This window comes from Chiloscyllium punctatum, chromosome 16 (genome assembly GCF_047496795.1).
Source record: "Chiloscyllium punctatum isolate Juve2018m chromosome 16, sChiPun1.3, whole genome shotgun sequence".
NCBI lineage: Eukaryota > Metazoa > Chordata > Chondrichthyes > Orectolobiformes > Hemiscylliidae > Chiloscyllium > Chiloscyllium punctatum.
Window position 1 is genome coordinate 74,109,049 of NC_092754.1, and position 23,949 is coordinate 74,132,997.

The 23,949-nt window shown below is 45.0% G+C and overlaps 1 long non-coding RNA gene across 1 annotated transcript; it reads right to left on the bottom strand.

Annotated features, from left to right (window-relative positions):
• Positions 1 to 2,682: 2,682 nt before the first annotated feature.
• On the bottom strand, positions 2,683 to 22,304 carry LOC140486870 (uncharacterized). The gene is made up of 4 exons (XR_011962654.1): positions 21,795 to 22,304; positions 16,815 to 16,921; positions 9,240 to 9,357; positions 2,683 to 2,851 (listed from the first exon to the last, which is right to left on the bottom strand). It is a non-coding gene; the product is annotated as an uncharacterized lncRNA (long non-coding RNA).
• Between the last annotated feature and the right edge of the window lie 1,645 nt (positions 22,305 to 23,949).

The following is a 23,949-nucleotide window of genomic DNA, read 5'->3' on the forward strand; positions in this document are numbered from 1 at the left end:
CCATACCCATTTATCTCAATACCTACTGCCAGCTCATCAATTTTATTCCAAATACTGTGTGCTTTTAGGCCTAAGGATTTTAAATAAGACTTTTTCGATTTATTTTTCCCCGTTAATTGTTTCTTGAGTACAAGCTTCCTGATCTCACACACCTCACTCCTTCACATTTCATCTTCATTTGTTAATCGCTGACATACATCTCTATCACTTATTCCAAACTCCAACTCACATTTTGGACTGATTTGATTCCTTCTCGCAGCATGGTTATGAGACTGACCGTGCCTGATGTCCTACTCACCTCTACCTTCTGCTCCGTTCCTGACCTACTGCTTTGTTTCCCAGCCTCCTGGTTTATTAGTTTAAATCCACCCAATTTGCACGAGAAAACCTCCCCACTAGGATGTTGGTGCTCATCCAGTTAAGATGCAATCTCTCCATTTCTTAAAGCCCCCACCTGTCCTGGAAGAGTGCCCAATGATCCAGAAATCTGAAACCGTCGCCCCTGAATTTGCTCTTTTACCATATGTTAATCGTTACCTAATCCTTACCTCTTTGAAACGAGGCACTGGGTGTAATTCAGACATTACAGAGAATTGTTTATTTTGTCTCTCTCTCTCGCTCTCGCTCTCTCTCTCTCACACACACACACACTTCATTACTTTGAAGAAGAATAACTGGAACCTTATAAATAATCAGAGTGATAAGTGGAATGAAGAAATTAGGTAAAGGTACGATGCGAGAAATTAGAGTAATGAAATTACTCCTGATTGATCAGAACAGACGAAGATGTGAACATATTGCAGTAATCAAAATTATGAAAAAAAAGGGTAAAATAAGAATACTTCGTTTCTCCTAGCTGGCATTACAGCATCCCAGTTTCAAGATCGTCGGCACAAGAACTTGGAGTGAGATAAGTCAAAATCTCTTTATTGAGACAGTTGTTAGGATTTGGAATGCCCTACCTGGGAGATTTGTGAATGAAGACTCAAGAGGGAACTGGATATATATTTGAACGTTCCGAAATTAAAGGGCAACAGTGATAGAGGTGGCGAATGAGAGGATTTGGGAGACACTTCACAAGCTGATGCATACACAGTGGCCAAATAGCCTCCTTGTGTGTACTCTATCATGAACAGATGCAAGTCAAAGCCAGTATCAGATTATTTCCAGCTGTAAATGTTGGCAAATATCTGTTCATTTTGCTGCAGCATAACCATTTATAATGCAAGTATTGCAAGTTCAGCTTGATGATGAAGTCTAATTAGTACTCAGCGCACGAATATTTTAAATTTTGTATCCCAACAAATAAAACAAATATTTCCTTTGCTTTGCCACAAAACTCTTTCGAAAATGTCTGACTGTTCACTCACACGGATATATGTTCTTCATTCTTTTTCACATTTCAATTTAATACCATTCATTCTGAAAATTGTAAGGTTTCAAATTGTTGTTCACTTCAATTTAATGACACAATTCGTTTATTTAATCTAATATTCTCTGTTCATATTGAATTATTGTCATTTTTCAATTGTTGGTAAAGAACTGAAGCTCGCACATTTAGTGAGAAATTAAACTGATCGATTATGTATAAATATGTAAGAACACAATTTCTATATGACTGTTCAATCGTTTTCTCACTCGAAAAATACAATCATTCAGAAGCCAACGACTTTCCAAATGTTGGAGCAACGATGTATTCATTTGAAAACTGACAATGAGTATGTAATTATAGCGAGTTTTGAGAAGATTTGTAGCTCAGGTTGAAGTTTTGGATGTAGGCTTCTTCGCTGAGCTGGGAGGTTCATTTCGAGATGTTTTACCATCTTCATCTTCAGTGGGCCTCAGGGGAACCAACGCTGAAAATTCCTGCTTTCTATTTATATGTTTGGGTTTCTTTAGGTTGGTGATGTCATTTCCTGTGGTGATGTTGTTTCCTGTGGTGAAGTCACGTCCTGTTCCTTTTCTCAGGGGTGATAGTTGAGCTCTAACTCGGTGTTTTTGCTGATAGAGTTCTGGATGAAATGCCATGCTTCTTGGAATTCTCGTGCATGCCTCTGTTTGGTTTGTCCCATGATGGGTGTGTTGTCCCAGTTGAAGTGGTGTCCTTCCTAATCCGTATGTGAGAATACTAGTGAGAGGATCATGTATTTTTGTGGTTACTTGATGTTCATGTATGCAAAAGCATGTTATTGTGATCATCACTACAGTCAGAAAACATGTTCTTTGTTCGGTATTAAATAAAATATACAATCTTAATTTTTGTATCATGAAATGTTGGCAGGAAAGTATATTTTAGTTCCATAAATATACCATTGACCTAATTGTTTTCAGAGCTGATGCAATTATTGTTTGGTTGAATAATGATAATTCACACATTTGTGAATCACAATTCATGAACATAGCAAATATCTGATTTTTTCAGATCAGATTGCAATCATAACCTACATTGAAAAAAGACATTAAAAGATTTGAATTCAGACACAGCTGCCTGTGATCCTGGGTAAGACATTTGTCTGCTCTTAAATGAATCCAGAGAGCTTCCACCTGGGTCAGGGCAGTCATTCAAACATTATTTCACAACAAATTATTTCGACTCCATCTTCGGTCTGAGGCTTGACTGGGGGAAGATGAATGGACATGGAGTGTCAGAATCACATCGCACAAGTTAATTATGGTGATGATATCTGGCCTGCCCCCCAGACTCCAAGCATCTGCTATCTGGACCACACACTGGGTAAAGACAAGTTGACAGTATTCTGCAGCACATTGTGTCTAGCAAAGAAAGCTCCAAAACCGTTTCCAATAAATGTCACCTTCACATTCACCAGTATACAAATAAAATTGTACATCTCTGTTGATGGACAAAAAATAACACATGGGTCAACCAACAAAATCTTTCTGAAGAAAACAACAGCAAATGACAAGTCCAGAATCACCTTAATAACAGAACTTGATGGATTCTGTCTGGTGTAGGTCATCACACATATATTGTACTGGTACTCAGGTGACTGTAAGAATGCACCCCAGAAGTGGTCGTCTTGGCCTAACTCCCCTACAGAGCTTCCTGATCTCACACACATCACTCCCTTACACATTCAACAATTGAAAATAATCCACATGCTAAGTGAAATATAGAACACTACAGTGCAGACCCTTTGGCCTTGACATCCTGCCGACACTTTATCCTACTCTAACATCAGACTTATCTACATACCCTTCATTATACTATCATTCAATTGCCTATCCAATCGTCTCTTAATATATCCCCAATGCAGCTGACTCTACTACAGTTGCCAGCAGTACATTTCCAACCATCCACCATTCTCTGTGAAAAGAACCTACCTCTGACATCTCCATTCAACCTTCCTCCACTTACCTTTAGGTTCTTCTCCCTTGTGATAGATATTTGCACCATGGGAAAAAGTATCTGGCTATCCACTCTATCTTTGCCTCTCGTCATCTTATAGACCTCTATCAAGTCATCTCTCATACTTCTTTGTATTCATCAAATGCAACTTTCCAGAACTAAGTAATGGAGAAAGTGAGAACTGCAGATCCTGATGAACTGCTGATGCCCAAAGCTTTGACTCTCCTGTTCCTCAGATGCTTCCCCAATGGCTGTGCTTTGCCAGCGCCACACGTTTCGACTCTGATCCCCAATACCTGCAGTTCTCACTTTCTCCATTACTTAGAGCTCTCCCCTCTGCACACTGAACAGGGAATTAATCAGCAGAAACTCATTGCATGTGAAGCTGACTGCTTAGTTCTGGAAAGTTGCATTTGATGAATACAGATATTAAAAGAGAAATTGCAATTCAATAAATATTCATTCATTCCCAAAGTTACAGTTTTGGTTCATGAATTGGGCAGCTTGAGAACAAACAATGAATGACTAAAAAACTCCGCGTTATAGAGTATTCCAGGTGTTACATTCCAGGCTGGATGTCGTTTACCTTAATGCTGGGAATGTTATCGGATAAACAGAAGTGATAACGGAATGAGGTGAAATGGAGAAGTGTGATATTTTTGCCATCACAGAGATGTGTTTGAAGGAGGTCAGGGCTGACAACTCAATGTCCTGTGGTACAAGATCTAGAAGCACGACACGAGAGGTGGTAAAAGAGGAAATGGGGTTGCATTATTAATTGTGGATTTAGTTACTGCAGTAAGGAGGATCTAATGAGGCTTGGTGTTTAGAGCTCAGGATCCAAACCATGAAGACACACCGCTGGGGTTATAATCCCAAACAAAAGAAAGTACAGGAGCTGATATAGAACCAATTACTGAGGTATGCTAATACAACAATAGGATCGTTATAATCGGGCATTTCACTTCCAAACATTCATTCGGGCAGTGATAACATTTTTAAGAGGGGACAGATGCCTTGAAATTTATTCCAGGGAGCTTCTTATGTCAACGTGTAGCAGATACAACAATGGGCGGGGCTGTGCTGGGCCTCACCGTGGGGAATGAAGCCAGTCAGATGTTGCAGGCAGGATTGGGGTGAGCATGAAAGGACTAGTGACCGTGAATCCTATGTTTTGGGTTTGCTAAGGGAAAGACCCAAACATGTTTGAAAAATAAAAGCTTTTTGGATTTGGGAGACCGATTTTATGAAAATATATGACAGGATCTGGCCAAAGTACAGATGCTTCTGGGTGGAACTGCAGCAGAACAGCGTGGGGCGCGAGTTAGGGGGTCACTTGATCAAAATGCGATTGATGACAGTATCAGCCCAGCATGTTTAACCGAAGATGAATTTTAGGAACACAAGCCCAGAGAACCTTGGGTGTCGACACAAATTCCGAACAGAATTAATAAGGAAAGAAAAGATTAACGCAGTTACAAAGTGAGCAGGTCAATGGAGGTCCGAAAAGAATATAGAAAGTGTAGGGCTAAACTTAAAAAGTCAGTAGAAGAGCAGAAGTGTTGGCGGGGAGTTAAAACATTCGAGTGTAGAGATTAGCAAGAATTCAAAGACATTCTTTCGGGTTATTAAGAGGAAGAGGATAACGCGGGAGAGAATGGGGAGTTTTTGGGACCAAGGGGGCAGCCTGTGCACGGAGCCAGAGAATATGTTAAACACTGACTTTCTTCCGACCTTCAGTTTGAAGAAGGAGTTCCTGGATTCAAGGAGAGTGACCGTGTGATCCTTGAGTGAATTGATACAGAAGCTGACAATGAATGGGAAGTTTTTGTGGAATAGAGAGTAGGCAAGTGCACAGACCAGGATGCGCTGTATCTTAGGCTGACGTGAGGAGATTACAGTCTCTTAACTTTTCATTTTTGTTTTGCCTCTGGCCACAGAGAAGGTGTGATAGGACAGGATAACATCTAATATTGATACAACTTTCAAACAGAGTGCTAGAAATACCGCATGAGGTTAAAGACCACCAAGTCTCACATCAGTGAGAGGGAAATCATTTTCGAAAATTCTGTGGGCTGTTGAGGCTGGATCATTAAATATCTTTAGGATTGAGGCAGACTGATTTTCATACAAGGCTTATGGGGAAAATATAGACAAGTGGAATGGGGGATTATCAAAATCGATCTCACCTAATTGAGTGGAAAAGCAGACTCAGTGAGCGGATAGACATATTTTTGTCCCTATGTCGAATTGTATCATTTTCACAATAGCCTTGTATTTACTGGAACATCAACCTCTCTCGCTGTGGAGTGAGACACAGTTTGGAATGCAGTCGATGGATTCAAGGAATTAATAAATGCAGTACTATTAGACAGAAAGGACCAAGGGACTGTGACAACGCAGATTGGCTGTCGGGGTGAAGATTAGCAGCAGTGCAGTTAGCACGACCAGAAGGAAAATCTCAGTAAGACATCTTCCAAGGCCAATCAGTGATCTTGGATGGAGAGCAGGTCGTCAGTGGCCAGGTGTCAAGGAGTGCTTAATGCCCAAGTGCTAATCACTGCAGTGTCTCCCTCCTTCTTTAACTAAAACTAAATGTGAAGGGGTAGAGAGACATGCGGTTGGTAGCAGAGTCAGTAGTAATGTTTGGCTCAAGAGGTTTTGGACAGCAGCAGCTCAGTGAAAACTACAGGCAAGCTCAAATAAAGTCCTTTCAACTTTCGTCTTGCAGCAATGGAGATGGCAGTTAGGACTGTTGAAACTTCCTCCTACGGGATGTGGGGAGCTCAGGGAAATTCCCACAGTCCCTGGTAACTACATGTGTGGAAAATGCACCCGGCTGCAACTCCTGGGAAACCGTGTTCGGGAGCTGGAGCTGGATGCCCTCAGGATCATCTGAGATATTGAGAACTTCATAGATAAGAGCTTTCGTGTTGTGGTCACACCCAAGACTCGCCACAATCATGTTTCTGTAATGACTATAATATCCCAGTCCCGGTTAAGATCCATGCTATGAGTACATCAGGCTTACCTATCTCTCCTGTTGCATTTAAATAAAGGCAATTTAACCCAACAGGAGTCCTTGCTCCCTGTTGTTTTCAAGACAGAGAGGAAGTTGGCGACGACCTGGAATGGCAAACGGAGTTGGCAGAGAGTGCAGGAATCCCCTGTGGCAATTCCCCACGAAAACAAGTACACCGATTTGGATACTGTTCAGGGGAAATACATTCCAGGGGAAAGCAGCAGTAGCCAGGTTGGTGGCACTACCATTGACTCTGGGGCACAGTGGGAAAGGGTAACAGTTAACAGGACCTTCGAGATAGGAGAGTCGATTGTTAGAGGGACAGATTGGAGATTCTGTGGCCTCAAATGGGAATCCAGAATGTTGAGTTACCGCCCAGGTGCCGGGGTCCAGGATGTCTCCGAGCGGCTGCAGAACATTCTCAAGGGGGAGGGGGAGCAGCCAGAAATCATTATGCACGTTGCACAAATGACACAGGTAGATGTAGGAATGAGGTCGTACAGAGTGATTAGTGAGAGCTGGGAGAAAAGTTAAAAATCAGGACCTTGACGGTAGTAATCTCCTGATTACTTCCATTGTAATGAGCTAATGAAAGTAAGAACAGGAGGATATGGCAGATAAATAAGTAACTAAAGAATTGGTGCAGGGGTGGGGGGCAGAGAGATTGAGATTTTTACATTGTTGTCTTTTCTGTGACAGAGTGGTCCTGATCAGGAGGGACAGGGGGTGCATGCACTGGGATGGGGACCAATATCTTGTTGGCGAATTTTGTTCATGCTACAAGGGAGGATTTAAACTATATTAGCGAAGAGCGATACCCTCATGATCAGGGAGGCAAGAACGAGGCTGGTAGGAGATACAGTAATCAGAAACAATAAAGTGAAGAGACAGGTCAGGCTGGAACATGATAAGGAGTAAGGAATGCCTGTTGGATTAAACTACTGTTATTTCGGTGCAAGAGGGCTGGCAGGTAAGACCAATAAACTAATGGCGTGGATAGGAACATGGGATTGGGATAATATAGCCTTTATAGAAACATGGCTAAGCGAGGGTCAGGACTGGCAGCTTAACGCATCAGGTACAGGTGCTTTAGGCGGGACATGGATGGTGGAAGGAGGGGAGGAGGAGTTGAATTTCTGATTAAGGGGATTATCACAGCAGTAATCAGAGATAAAATAACTGACCAATCATCCAGTGAGGCTTCGCGGGTGGATTTAAGAAGTAGGAAGTGGATGATGATGTCACCGGGGTTGTACTATAGGCCTCCAAGTAGTCAACGTGAATTTGAGTAACAAATATGCAGGGACAAGGGAGACATGCAGGAGCAATATGGTTGTCATAGGAGTGGATTTTAATTTTTGTAACAGACTGAGACTGCCAGAGCGTGAAGGAATTTGATGGAGTGGGATCCGATAAGTGAATTCAGGAAAGTTTCCTCCAGCAGTATGTAGAGGGTCCTACTTGGAAAGGGGCAAAACTCGAACAACTCTTGGGAAACAGAGCAGGACAGGTGACTGAGGTGACAGTGGGGGAGCACTTTGGGACCAGTGACCATCATCCTATTAATTTACAAATAGCTATGGAGAGGGACAAAGCTGGTCCACAGGTTCAAGTTGTAAATTGGGACAAGGGGAATGTTGATGGGATTGGACAGGATCTTGCAGGGGTCGACTGGAGTAATTTGTTTGCAGGTAAATGGCCCGCTGGCGAGTGGGAAGCCTTTAAACATGAGATAGCTAGAGTTCAAGGTCTATATGTTTCTGTGACGGTGAAGGGCAAGGTTGGCAGGAATGGGCAACCCAGGATGACAAGAGATATTTAGGCATTGACTGGAAAAAAGAGGGATGCGTGGCTCAGGCACAGGCAACTAGGATCAAGGGAGTCCCTGGCGCACAATAAGGGATATAGGAGTTTACCTTTGATGGAAATCAGGAGGGCGACAAAGTGGATATGAAAGAACCTTGGCGGAGAAGATTAGGATGAATCCAAAGAGGCACTTTAAGAATATGTGAGAAGTCTGGTTGAATTTATAACACAGATGGCAAGCTGGAAGATTAAGTCCAATCCCAAGATCCTGTGCTTAAACAAAGTAGACAACAACAGGATGAGGCAGTAATTTTTCAAAGTGCACATCAAAATTATATACATTAGTGAAAAGGAAGGACTGTAGGAAAAGGAGTAATCTGCTGTTTGTGTCTAAGGAAATAAGGGAGTCTATCAAATTGAAATAGAAGGCATACAAATTGGCAAAGACCAAGGAGAAACTAGGAGATTAGAAACAGTTTAAAGATCAACAAAAAGCTTGATGGGATTTTGACTGGGTATACAAATGAGCAGCTATCCCCAGATCAAGAATAGCAGTTTACACTACTTGAGGAAACCTATTGCGTGGGGAACATATGGCCTATTTAATTGTTGAAGTACTTATCTGAAGAAGTCTGTCAGCATAGTGATGAACCTGATAAAGTTAAAAATTACATCGTGCTTGGAAAGCTAGTGCTTCCTAATAAACCTGTTGGACGATAACCTAGTGTCGTGTGATTTTTAACTTCGTCCACCCCATTCCAAGACCGGCTCCTCCACATGAGAATCCTGACAGACAACCTCACCGAAACTGAAGCACCTGTCAAGTACTTGACTGAGCCACGGAGGTGTTGGGAGGGGTGTGTTGTTTAAACACAAAGTGCTGAATTGAACTAGACTTTTTAAACTGCCGTTGCCACGGAGATAATCCTGACAACCAGCCTCCATGCAAAGCCACAAAGCACGTTAACATGGACGTGGCTGTGTCTCAGTACTTTTCCAGTCACACTGAGATTTGAAATATTTGCCCACGGACAGAGTGCATACCTTTCCTTCCAGAGGAAAAGGCCAATGATATTCAGATCGGCACAGATCAAGTAACCATGAGATCTGAACATGAAGTTCAATTTGAATTTCTCATCTGCAAATCCACCCTTTCCGTACCCTACAACAGAAAAACATAATTCACCATTGTTAATGCAGGATGGAACTTTATAAGACAATGATAGTATTAAATTGTAGTTTCCTTGTTCCCCCAAAGCTTTAAATCTCAGTCTCACAATTTCTCTCTCTTGTTAACTGAAATCCAAACTAGTCTCATCCCTCCTTTCCTCCACACCCCGTTCTCACAATCTCTCTCCTCGCCTTGCATTCAGTTTCCGAGCTGCTGTCTGCAGACTCAGAACCAAATCAATGGGTTTGACTTGGAGCCTCCAGGGTGTTGGTGAATCCTCCCCACCCCCCCATCTCCAAGAACCCCCATTCTCTGATGAGAACCATTCTGCATACACTGGCCAAATCATATCTGGTTGAACTAAAATTAACCAAATTAGAACTCTAATTAGAGGCCCATCCTTATCATTTTCCATAACAATCCTGACTATTCATAAGAGTTCTGAAAACTTGCTGCAAAATGCTCCCCCATTGATACTTTGACCACTCGTCAGGACACCAGGAAAAGGGCTATTCCCCTGGGTCGTGTCCTCAGAAGAAAGAAGGAACGGAGCTGCTAATGACAGATTAATCCCACACATCCACAGCCTCCCTCCCTGGCACTGACCCACCCTGCACATACGCCAACAACTGGCCAGCACTGCGCCCGTGCACTGATCTCCCTTCCTACGGAACATGCTCTCGATCACACAGGAGCCTGGATGATTGCTATCGGCTGCTGCCCAATAGAGTGGAGGGGGCGGGGCTGGAGAACAGGAAATAATGGGATTGTAAACAATGAATTAATGTGGAGGACACTGGGGGATGGACAGGTCAATGAGGGACAGGATCAGTGCAGCAGCAGGAGGGGATCCTGGACAAACTGAGCAATGGGAGAGTCTGACAGGAGAGAAACTACAAGAAGATTCTGTTTGGAGGCTCAGGCAGGGACAGCTGGGAGACAGTATGGCCTGGTGGCTTGGGCATGTTTTCTAATCATCCTCTTCAAAACCGCTGTTACCAAACTCTGAACCCGATCCTCTTGGTCCAGAGGAAAGGACACTACCACCATTTCATAGTGGGTGGTGGAAAGAAAGGAAGATTTGCTCAACCTCACTCACATGGAAACTCCATGAGCTCCTCGTACTTCCTGTCTACGGTGGGGCTGGAGGAGACAGAGCAGGTGGGAGGGGGTCGGGATATAGGGACTGCCTTTCAAAAGGAACTCACCTGTGTTGGTGTTATTAACAAGACTCAATACGCAGTCAACAACACAAAGCTGGTGTACGTGAACGTTATCCAGACTATTAACTCCTGTTACTGGGCGACGCAGACCCCAATGTACAGAGTTAAGTCCTGGATATCAATAACAGTCTTGCGCGTGGGAAATCATGTCTCATGAACTGGACTGAGTTTACTGAAGAAGTAACAAAGTGGATTGATGAGGGCAGAGCGATGAACATGATCTTCATGGACTTGAGGAAGGCGTTCGACAATGTTCGGCATGGGAGATTGGTTCGCAAGGTTAGATCTCATGTAATACTGGGAGAACTAGTCATTTGAATATAGAACTGGTTCAAAGGTCGAAGACAGAGAGTGGTGGTGGAGTGATGCTTTTCAGGCTGGAGGCCTGTGACCAATGGAATGTCACAAAGATTGGTGCTGAATCCACTACTGTTTGCCATTTACATCAATGTGAACATAAGAGGTATTGTTAGCATGTTTGCAGATAACACCAAAATTGGCAGTGTAGTGGACAGTGAAAAAGATTACCTCAGAGTACAACGGGATCTGGATCAGATGGGCGAATGGGCTGAGGCGTTCAGTTTACAAAAATGTGAGATGCTGCATTTCAGGAAAGCAAACCTGAGCAGGACCTTTGCAGTTAATCGTAAGTTCCTGGGGAGTGTTGCGAAACAAAGAGACCTTGGAGTGCAGGTTCATAGTTCCTCGAAAGTAGAGTCACAGGTGGATAGGATCGTGAAGAAGGCAGTGGGTATGCTTTGCTTTATTGGTCAGAGAATGTAGTATAGGTGTTGGGATGTCATTGTGGCTGTACAGGACATTGATTAGGCAACTTTTGAAATATTCCAGCAATTCTGGTCTCCTTCTTATCGGAAGGATGTTCTCAAACTTGAAAGGGGTCAGAAAAGAATTACAAGGATGTTGCCAGCGTTGGATAGGGTGTTTTCCCTGCAGCGACGGAGGCTGAGGGGTGACCTGATAAAGATTTATAAAATCAGCCGGTCATGTGTAGGGCAAATAGACAAGCTCCTTTCCCTTGGGGTATACAGAACTAGGTGAGAGGGAGGGGAGAGTAGGCAGAGAGGATGGGCTGAGGGAGGGGGGAAAGAGAGGATGTGGGGATTGAGAGTGGTTGCACAGGTGAGGATAGAGATGGGGACAGGGGAGGACAGGCAGAGGCAGGGGAGAATCAGAGAACGGGGAGTGGAACAGAGGGGGAGGGAAACAGAGAGACGGGAACAGAGAGTTATTTTATGGATCTACAACTCAACCTTGTTCCTGTTTTCTCCTCCTCACTTTCAATCCCTCTGAAGAGCTCAGAACTGCATAGTTCCTGGAAAGTCCAGTTTCAGGGAGACTGGGTGCTGAAGACTGCATTTCGGACGCTGACCTTTATTGGTCTGTGCACTCATCAAACAAGGGACCTGGGTTCGATTCCACTCTGTGTCGTGTTTGCACATTCTCCCTCTGTGTTTGCATGGGCATCCTCTGGGCGCTCTGGTTTCCTCAAAAAATCCAAAGACGTGCAGGTTAGGTGGATTAACTGTGGGTAATGCTGGGTTACATGGTTCAGGTGGGATGCTATTCCGATGGTTGGTCACGTCTCATGGGCTGAATGGGCTGCTTCCACACTGTAGGGATTCTGTCACTGAGTATAAGAGTTAGGAGGTCACGTTGTGGCTGTACAGGGCATTGGTGAGGCCAGTTTTAGAATACTACTTAACAGTGTGAAACGGACTGTTAAGCTAGAAGAGATACCTGTTAGGAAGGAAGATGTGTTGGACATTTTGAACAACTTGAGGATAGACAAGTCCCCCGGGCCTGACGGGATATATCCTAGGTTTATGTGGGAAGCAAGAGAGGAAATTACAGTACCGTTGGCAATGATCTTCTCGTCTTCACTGGCAACGGCGGTGGTACCAGGGGGACTGGAGAGTAGCGAATGTTGTGCCCCTGTTCAAAAAAGGGAATAGGGATAACCCCGGGAATTACAGGCCAGTTAGTCTTACTTCTGTGGTAGGCAAAGTAATGGAAAGGGTACTGAGGGATAGGATTTAAGAGTATCTGGAAAGACACTGCTTGATTAGGGACAGCCAGCACGGATTTGTGAAGGGTAGGTCTTGCCTTACAAGTCTTATTGAATTCTTCGAGGAGGTGACCAAGCATGTGGATGAGGGTAGAGCAGTGGATGTCGTGTACATGGATTTTAGTAAGGCATTTGATAAGGTTCCCCGTGGTAGGCTTGTGCGGAAATTCAGGAGGCATGGGATAGAGGGAAACTTGGCCAATTGGATAGAAAACTGGCTAACCGGTCGAAGGCAGAGAGTGGTGGTAGATGGTAAATATTCAGCCTGGAGCCCAGTTACAAGTGGAGTTCCGCAGGGATCAGTTCTGGGTCCTCTGCTGTTTGTAATTTTTATTAATGACTTAGATGAGGGAGTCGAAGGGTGGATCAGTAAATTTGCAGATGATACGAAGATAGGTGGAGTTGTGGACAGTGAGGAGGGCTGTTGTCGGCTGCAGAGGGACTTAGATATGATGCAGAGCTGGGCTGAGGAGTGGCAGATGGAGTTCAACCCTGCCAAGTGTGAGGTTATCCATTTTGGAAGAACAAATAAGAATGCGGAATACAGGGTTAATGGTAGGATTCTTAGTCAGGTGGAGGAACAGAGGGATCTTGGGGTCTATGTACATAGATCTTTGAAGGTTGCCACTCAGGTGGATAGAGTTTGTAAGAAGGCCTATGGAGTATTATCGTTCATTAGCAGAGGAATTTAATTCAAGAGTCGTAAAGTGATGTTGCAGCTGTCCAGGACTTTGGTTCGGCCACAGTTGGAGTACTGTGTGCAGTTCTGGTCGCCTCACTTTAGGAAAGATGTGGAAGCTTTGGAGAGGGTGCAGAGAAGATTTACCAGGATGTTGCCTGGAATGGAGAGTAGGTCGTACGAGGATAGGTTGAGTGTTCTCGACCTTTTCTCGTTGGAACGGCGAAGGATGAGGGGTGACTTGATAGAGGTTTATAAGATGATCAGAGAAATAGATAGAGTAGACAGTCAGAAACTTTTTCCCCGGGTACAACAGAGTGTTACAAGGGGACATAAATTTAAGGTGAAGGGTGGAAGGGATAGGGGAGATGTCAGGGGTGGGTTCTTTACCCAGAGAGTGGTGGGGGCATGGAATGCGCTGCCCGTGGGAGTGGTAGAGTCAGAATCATTGGCGACCTTTAAGCGGCATTTGGAGAGGTACATGGATGGGTGCTTAATCTAGGTTAGAAGTACGGCACAACATCGTGGGCCGAAGGGCCTGTTCTGTGCTGTATTGTCCTATGTTCTACATTCAATTCTAGTCTCCCCGATTTCAGGAAGATAGGACTCAGCCCCATAATAACAAGTTCCTGGGAAGTGTTGACGAACAAATACACTGTGCAGAGTTGTTTGATAGTTCCTTGAAAGTGGGGCTGAAGGTAGACAGGTCGGTGAAGGTGGTGTTTGGTATGCTACCTGTTATTGGGCAGTTCATTGAGTTTAGGAGTTAGGAGATCATGGTTCGGTTGTACAGTTTATTAGCTCAGCCACTTTTGGAATGTCCAGACTACTTTACATTCTAGTCTCCCTGCTGTAGGAAAGATGTTGGGAAACCTGAAAAAGTCCAGAAAAGATTTATAAGGGTGCTGCCAGTATGGAAACATGTGAACCATAAGGAGGGGCTGAGGAGATTTTGCCTGGAGTAGTGGATGTTGTGGGATGGCATTATACAACGTCTTCAAAACTGCAATGTTTCCTGCAACTGTCATAATTTAAGATGCTGCCAGACCGGCTGAGGATCTCCAGCAATTTTTTGTTTTGTTTATATTTCAGATTTCCACGATTTTGCTGAGGCACTTAGAGTCATAGACATTTAAAAGGCCTCATATTTTGTTGACTCTCACCCCTGGGATGGCAGAACTGATGGATGAAGAGGACTCAATCCTCGTTTAATTCTCCTTTCCTTTGTCTTTCTGAGCTGTTGTCTGCATCACGAATACTCTCTCTCCCATTCCCTGACCTGAATCTGGCCCATCTAAGCCACCCTTTAGCTCCCAACCCCCTGCCAAACTAGTTACAATCTCACCAATGGAACTGGCAATCACCCCACCAAGAGATTTCTCCCAGCCCTGCCCAGGGGTAACCAATCAAGCTGGTACAAGTCTCACCTAGCCCAGAACCAGTCGCAGTGCCTGGAAAATCTAAACCCTTCTCTAGTACACCATTTCTCCAGCCACACATCCAGCTGATCTATCCTCTTGTTCCTGCTCTCACTAGCACATGGCACTGGGTGTAAGTCTGACATTATTACTTTTCATTTGAATATATCTCTGATTTTCCTTTATACATATTTCAGGCCCTCATCCCTTTGTTTCGCAATGTCGTTGGTATCTGTGTGTTCCACAACCATTGGTTATTTACCCTCCAGCTGCAGAACTCACTGTAGCCACTCCATGCTATTACGGATCCTAGCACCAGGGAGGTCACATGTCATCCTTGATTCATGTCTGTGGCCACAGAAGTACCTGCCCTTACTCTGATGATTGATCCCATGTCACTATCGCCCTGCAACTGTCTTTCCTCCTGTTCGGTGCAGCAGAGCTATCTGTGGTGTCATGACCCTGGCTGTTGCTGATTTCCCCGAGAGGCCACCCCACCCATTCACCCCCAACAGAATTCCAACTGGTATACAGTATCTGTTTGAGAACGGGATTATCAATGGGGACTCCTGCACTCCCTTGCTGAGCCTTTAACTTGATGTGATGGTCACCCATTCCCTTTGTGCCTGTGTAACCCTCACCTGCAGTGTGACGAACTCACTAAACGTGCTGTCCATAATATTCTCAGTATCATAGATGGTCCACAGTGAGTCCACTCACAGCTCCAGGTCTGAAAAGCAGTTTCCCAGTAGCGCAGGTGGACACACTTCCTACACACATTGACGTCAGGGACACTAGAAGCGTCCCTTATTTCCCACATTGTACAAGAGGAGCCCGCCACGGGTCTGAGGGTTCCTGTCTCAATGTCTCTCTAGATTCAGCTAGTTACTCCCATTAAGAGAATTTAAAAGTGCTTTCAACCTTCCTTCACTTCAAACATGTCCATTATAATCAATAGCCCCAATCTTTACTTAAGCTGATATATTATACTTTAAAAATTGTTAACAAATACTCCACAGTGTCGCTTACAAATTGGCTGTTCCCATTGGGACCATGCGAAATTCTGAATGGCCTGAACTAAAACTGAGTTTCAGCTTCACCTTCTCCCTGTCTCATCTCCCTCTGTTTTCACCCAACTCCAAAACATTCTCATTGAGCCAAGCAGCACTCAGCGTCAACATGGCCTTCAGCAATTTCTGGATGAACAGATAATTGTCAGAATCTGTAAAATTCCACCTGAAAAGTTACTGGAATTTGAGTCCATAAGAAATTTTAATGGGAAATTTACAGGGAATTGAAAATAAGGAGTTCACAGGTTAAAGTCATGAAGTGGTTGACTGGGTCTAAACATGACAGTTCCTGCAAAGAGTCGAGGTGTAGTTTGGATAAATCTGTGTTCCCTCTCAGACCAATATCTCCTTCCCGGGCTGCACTGCCCAGAACAGAGCACATACCCCAAGGGTGATCCAACCATGAATTTGCTTGATAAAAATATGAGAGTCTGGAATAGGGTGGTTCTGGAAAAGCACAGCAGTTCAGGCAGCATCCGAGGAGCAGTAAAATCGACGTTTCGGGCAAAAGCCCTTCATCAGGAATAGAGAAAGGGTGCCTGAAGGGTGCAGAGATAAATGAGAGGAGGGTGAGGGTGGGGAAAACGTAGGAAAGAGTACAATAGGTGCGTCGGGTGATGCTGAAGGTGATGGGTCAGAGAGGAGGGTGGAGTGGATAGGTAGAAAGGAAGATCGGCAGGTAGGACAAGTCATGGGACAGTGCTGAGCTGGACGTTTGGAACTGGGGTGAGGTGGGGGAAGGGGAAATGAGGAAACTGGTGAAGTCTACATTGATGCCCTGGGGTTGAAGTGTTCAAAGGCGGAGGATGAGGCGTTCTTCCTCCAGGCGTCGAGTGGTGAGGGAGCGGCGGTGAAGGAGGCCCAGGACCTCCATGCCCTTGCTGAGTGGGAGGGGAGTTGAAATGTTGGGCCACAGGACATTGTTTTTACCTAAAAATATGAGCTACTTTTCGACAGACAGAACCGACAAACCTTTCTCGTTCCACAGTTAAATGCCAATGATATTCAGATCCTGATGACTCTGCTGACTGTAGAAACATGCTTTTGATATCCCAGTCTCAATTATTCTCAATTAATATCTGATAAAAAAAAATCACAAGACAAAGCTCACAGTCAGTGCAAGATGAATATCAAAGACAAATATTTCCCTGGTATATGTTTGATGTGTAAATGTTTCCCTTCAAATCGCCCTGCCCCCATCAGGAAGAGGACATGTCCATGCGCCTCGCTGTACCTTGTCCCCAATAAAGATGGCGGCTATAACCCAGGATCTATCATTGCCTGAGGGTCACAGACATTTTCCCATTTGCTGCAAACGTGGCAGCAGGAGTTTCTAATTCAGGACTAGCGACCTGTACAGAGTGTAATTAAACCCCTCCCAGTCTATCCTGATACATTTCATTCGGTTTCCGTTGCCACTTCCCCTTTCCCGTTTCCACCTCCTTCACACACCAAGGGTCATTCTGGTACCTGTGACCCTTCCTTCGATCCGATTGAAGGAATTCTAAACTTTCCCAGCTACCGTGTGGAAACAGGGCCATCAGCCCCACTAGCTCACACCCACCCTCCGATGATTATCCCACCCAAACCCATTCCCCGACCCTCTTACTCTACATTTCCTCTGACTAATGCACCTAAACTATGCATCCCAGAACACTACGGGAAATGTAGCTAGTCCAATTTACCGAATCTGCATATCTTTGGACTGCAGGAGATAGGGGATAAAGAGTAAATAATAAGTTGAGATGGAGTGCAAAGAGAGACAGGAAAGACAAAAGAGTGGATAATGACCTTGCTGGGAGGGTGCATAGCTGTTAATGGAGGGGACAGGAACCTGTGTCTGGCAGCATCTCAGTGGCGGTGGTGGAAATGGTGGCTGATGATCTACGTTCTGCTGCAAAAACAGACCCTGAGCTTCCAGTTGCCTGCCACTTTAACACACGAGCCTGTTCCCTGGCCAACATCTCTGTCTCAAGCTTACTGCAGTGTTCCAGTGAAACTTGATCCAAGCTGGCAGAACACTCCAGAACATACCAAATTGCCTCCTCTTTCAAGGATTCACAATTTCCCCTCCCATGTGGTCAACAATGCTCTCCAGTGTATCTCCTCCACCTCCTGCACCTCTACTCTTGAACCCCACACCTCCAACGCAACAAGGATAGAACCCCCCAGTCCTCACCTTCCACCCAGATACAACACATCATCCTCTGCCAGTTCCACCACCTACAATCAGACCGCATCATCAGAGATATATTTCCCTTCCCACCCCTTTCAGCATTCCACAAAGACCATTTCCTCTGCGACTCCCTCATTAGATCCATGCTCCCCACCAACCAACCCTCCACTCCCAGCACCTTTGCTTGCCAGTTCAAGAGGTGTAAAACCTGTGCCCACACCTTCACCTCACGTCAATCCACGGCTCTAAAGGATCCTCCCACATCCAGCAGAGATACCCTGCACATCCAGATACCTCACCTATTTTATCCTTTGCTCTCGATGTGGTCTCCTCTACATTGGGGAATCAGGACGCCAACTTGATTCAGAGAACATTTCTGGAACACATGCACCAAACAACTCCACCACCCTGTGGCCGACCACTTCAACGCCCTCTCCCACTCCACCAAGGACATGCAGGTTCAGGGCTGCCTCGATCGCCAAATCCCGGCCACCCGACGCCTGGAGGAATAACACCTTATCTTCCATCTTGGGACCCTTCAACCACACGGCATCAAGGTTTGCTCATCTCCCCTCCCCCCACCTTATCTCAGATCCAACCCTCCAACTTGACACTGGCCTCTTGAACTGTCCCACCTGTCCATCTTCCTTCCCAATTATCCACTCCAACCTTTCATCATTACCTCCCATCTACATCGACCTATTGCCTTCCGAGTTCCCATCCCACCAACCCCACACACCCCTCTTATTTACCTCTCAGCCCTCTTACCTTTGGAGAGCTGATGAGTGAAGCAGCCTCCTTTCAGCATTTACAATTCTGTGAACATTTCATTCTCAGCCCTCCAAGGAAATATCAGGGCAGGGTTTGTAAAGAGATCAGATTGAATGAGGGTCTCAGTGAACAAAAGTGAGACACAGATACAGAGCGGTTTTGGGATGGATTGATTCAAATGTTATCAATTTGCACGGCTGACAACATTACAGAAGGTACAAATGGGAGTGATCAAGAGAGTGGAATTAGAGCAGCAAATAAATGTTAAACATTTATGGAGCTAAAGGGGTTGCTGGGTAAAGATACCACAGTTAGTGCTGATTTCATTCCAGGCACACCAGCCAGGGCACACACCCTTGCTGTGTCTACCATATTGATCTCTTTAAGATTTTTGTTCATTTGAAGTGTTTCATGTTTAGATAGTCCAGAGAAGACAGCTTCATTCTCCTCAATCTATTCTGCCAAGGCAATGCTGCTGTTAGAATTCAAGTCACGATGGCGTGTTACTGGCTGCTTCAAGGACTGGAACTGACAATTGAGACTGAAAGGTTTCTGTATAAAATATCTTCAATTGTATTGCCAGACACATGAGGGGCTTTAAGAAAAAGAACTTAAATGATGGGCACTGAGTGTCAGAGTGCCTACTGTTGTGGGGACATTCTGTTCAGATCCAATCTATTGGTAGTTGTTAGAATTGACTTATCCTGGCTCCAGAGAAGTGGGCAGAGCGTTATAACGGTCATCGAAGATGGTAACAAATTTCCCAGAGGTTACAAATCGTAAATGACAGAGTAGGCATGAGTTCTGCTGGTAAAATGTATAAATTTATTGAAAATGGCTCCAATTTACTTTCAGAAACAAGTGAGAGAAAAGCACATTCCTGAGGTCTTTGCATTAGTCCAAATTTAGACGTTCAGGAGAGCTGAAGGGAGAGCTGGTGTTGGGAGTTGTAGTAATGATAGGAAAAAACTTGTTTCACAGACAGAGAGAGTTCACAGGTGGAAAACTCAGCTTTAACATCACATCAACTGCAGAGTCGTCCAATTCTGCAGGTCCTGATCCTTATCAGTAATATAAAAGGGGAAAGCAGCATTCCTAGCTCAGAGAAATCATTCCCATGTTAGGCAGCTGGTCGAATATTGAACCAGTCATGTGATCTGGGAAGACACCAATGTAACGGGACAAGGGCGAAGCTGTGTAAATTTAAAGAAATTTACTTACCCCTCCCAGTGGGACACTCACTGACACAGTCACACTGGGGAGAGGCTGTTCACCTGCCTCACGTATGGGAAGGGATTTACTCGATCTTACAATCTGCTGAGGCACCAGAGGGGGTACACAATGGATTTAGATCCTTCACCTGCTCCATGTGTGGGAAAGGATTCACTCTGTCCTCTGATCTGCTGAAACACCAGCGAGCTCACTCTGGAGAATGACTATTCACTTGCTCCCAATGTGGCGAGATTCACTCAAATGCACCACCTGCTGTGACCCCAATGAGCCCACATAGGGGAGAGGCCATTCAGATAGTCAGTGTGTGAGAGGGGCTTCAGTGATTCATCCTGAACCCCTGAGACACCAGCGGGTTCACACTGGGTAGGAGCTGTTTCCCTCTCTGTGTGACAAGGGATTTGCTGAGACTCAACACGACTGAGAGACCAGTGAGTGCTCACAGGGAAGTGGGCATCCACTTGCTCCCTGTGGACTGCAGGACTCTGATTCTGATGTTACTGTCCATCAGAGTCAGGAGTGGACCTTGTACATGATGACAATGTTGGAGTACTGATGTTGTTGTTAACCACATTAACTGGGCTGGAGTTGACTGAACTTACATTGCCACTTTCTGAACCTCAGGATGCCTCTCTGGGCAGTAGGTCACCACACACAGCAATGTGACAAGGAGCAGGGTTCATCTGTATTGATTTAAATTGTGATCATAGCACTGCTGTCTCACAGCACCAGGTAAAAGGTTGGAGTCCAGCCTTGGTCAATGGCCTATGTGGGGTATCCACATTCTCCCCATAATAGTGTGGGTCCCCTCCATGTGCGCTGGTTTTCTCCCACAATTCAAAGATATGCAGGTTAGGTGGATCGGTCGTCATAAATTGTCCACAGTGTTCAGAATTTGCAGACTGAGTGAATCAGCCATGGGAAATGCAGTGTTACAGGGATGGAGTGCTCTGGGCGGGATGTTCTTCAGATGGTTGGTGGGATTTGATGGACCAATGCTCTCCTTCCACACTGTAGGGATTATATTCTATGATTGAGGATAAAGAATATTCTCAGGGTCGCCTTGGAGGAGGGACATGTGATGTGTATCAATGCTCTTAATGCCATTAGATAGAGGTGGGAACCGCAGGGGATACAGTGCTTTATCTCCACCGCCACCGCCACCCCCTCACCCCCAACTCTACTTTGATTTAGTCCCTTCCCACTCTGTCACTTGTAATGGTTTGCTTTGCCCATAATGGGCTTTGTTTGTAAATATTCAACTGACGACACTGGTGTGCTACTGCTGGTGATTACACGTTAACAAAAAACAAAATAATGGAATAATGATGTTGATGGTGGGAAGGTTGCTCAGCTGTGTGAGATAACACTTCTGGGTAGGAGAAATGGGAGAAAAATGCTTCACAGCTCACAGAACGAGAACTGAAAGTAGTTAAATCATACCAAAGATCCAGAGAGAGAAGGAATATTTCCCTGGAGTTTGAGTAACTGAAAAGTGATGGCGCCCGGGAGTAGACAGGATTTTGTTTAAAGGGCATTTGAAATTTTAAAAACTGTCATATGCAGATAGTTTCAATTCTTTAAGTTTTATTTATTGTGCAATAAATTTGTACTTTTTTAAAAAATTCAAATTCACAAACCTTGTGTTAAAGACAAATGTTAAATAAAATCCATCAAACCATTCCTCACTGAAAACTGAGGTGGAAGTGCAATCTCCTGCAGAATCCCTGCCCTGACTACTTCTTCCTACCCCGGCTCCATGGCTATATACATACCTGGGAGATAGCAGCAGAAGGCCATTCGGCCTTTGAATCTGGCTCCACCATTCAATGGGAAACAGCTGACCATCCAGCTCAGTCTCCTGTTCCTGCTCTGTTCCAATCCGCTTTCATGACTTTACCTTGAAGAACTATATTTCAGTCCTCCTTGGGCTTCACTGCCTTTTATACCAGTGATGTTGCTGTGATATTGCGTGGGTGTAGGCAGGGGTAATGTGATGGTGCTCTTCCTGGAGGATACACTTAGCGTCCGTCATCATCCTGCAGTAACATCAACTGGGTTTCAGCAACTAGAGATAGAACCCATTTCCAGGATATGGGCATCACTGGCTCAGCCGCATTTATTCCCCATCACTAGGTACCATTGAGAAGATGGTCGTGAGCTGCTGTCTTCAACCATTCACAGTCCATTTGGCGCAGATAGTCCGAAAATGCTGGGAGAGAGAGTGTTGCAGGATTTTGGCCCAGTGATTCTCCATCTTTGCTTCTTCAAACGCTGGTTCACGAAATCACAATCTGCACATGATATTGAGATTTCAGTCTGCAAATCTTCACCATCTAGCACCCTGTATAAAGGAATATGCACAGATAAGAAATTCAGAACAGACTATTCTAGTTTCTCTGGAAAATCGTTTACCCCTTTCTTCCCCCAAATCTGTAACCCTCCAGCCCACTTACTCTCTCCCACCATTCTGACTCTGCTGCCCCTAATGTACACCCTCCTCATTCTCATGGAGTTACTGATTAACAGATCCATGCCACCACTTCCCATCCTGGTTAGACTCTGCGCCCTTTCTGGGTTCACTTCCGTTCCCTTCAGTTGCTGCAAGTCAATAATGTAAGAGCAAAATGAAACAGACGGAAACAGCAAGAGAGGTGGCAGATCCTGGACAGAAGAGGAACCTTCAGTCTGGGAGAATGGTTCAGATTCTTCCTTGTTTCCCATTAATTTATTGCCAGCATTACAATGAATTGGGGATGGAGAGTGGTCCCACGTGGGTGTAGTGACACTTTGACCCCCCCCCCCCCCCAACTGATCAATACGACAAGCAGATACGTTCCTCCTCTTGCCAATCACGGTGTGAAATACTTTCCCCTAATTACCCCAAAACATGTGCTCCAAAACCCGCCCACATTCTGTGCATATACAGTGCTGGGTTTCCCAGTACACCTGTGGTTCCTGCCTCAGGAATTGTGGGAGTTGCAGTCCCCATGAAGTCACTGGAGCCCTGTCTCTGGAAAGTGAATGAAACGTGTGGGGTGGAGGGTGTTGTGTATAGGATCCCCATTCAGACAGACAGGACATATGGCTTGTCACTGGGTTTGACTGAAACATCTGGTTAGACAACCCAGTTTCTGACGTAAGGAATATAGATTCAATCAATTGCGGGGTGGAGGGGTCAATACGGGGAAGCAGTTTTAGGCAGAGGTAGCTCAGTGGCTAGCACCTCTGCCTCACAGCTTCAGAGACCCTGGTTTGATTCAAGCCTTAGGTGACTATGTGGAGTTTACACATTCTCCGAGTGGCTGCATGGCTTTGTTCGGTGTTCCAGTTTCTTCCCGAAGTCCAAAGATGTGCAGGTTAGGTGGATTCGCCAGGCTAAACCACAGTGTCCACGCATGTGCAGGTTAAGCCATTAACCATGGGAAATACTGGGAATGGGTGAGTCTGAATGGGAGTTAAAGGTACACAAGTCTCATTGCCCTGATGGAATACATCCCAGGATACCAAGAGAGTTTGGGGGACAAATAGCAAATGCACTTACTTACAGCATCCTACAGCAGAGACAGGCCCTTTGGCCCAAAATGGCCCATGCCGATCAGAATGTCCATCCACGCTGAGCCCATTTCCCTGCACTTGGCTCATCTTCCTCTGAAACTTTGCTATCCATGTATTTGTCCAAATGCCTTTTACATGTTGTTAGTGTACCCGCCTCAACCACTTCCACTGTCAGCTCATTCCATATGCGTACCACCCTCAGTGTAAAACAGTTGCCCCTTAGCTTACCTTTTATTCTTTCTCCTCTAACCTTAAACTGATGCCCTCCAGTCCTTGGTTACCTGGGAAAAAGACTGAGTGCATTCACCTTACCCACGCCTCTCATGGTCTTATACACTTCTATAAAATATTCCCCCTCGGTTTCCTATGCTC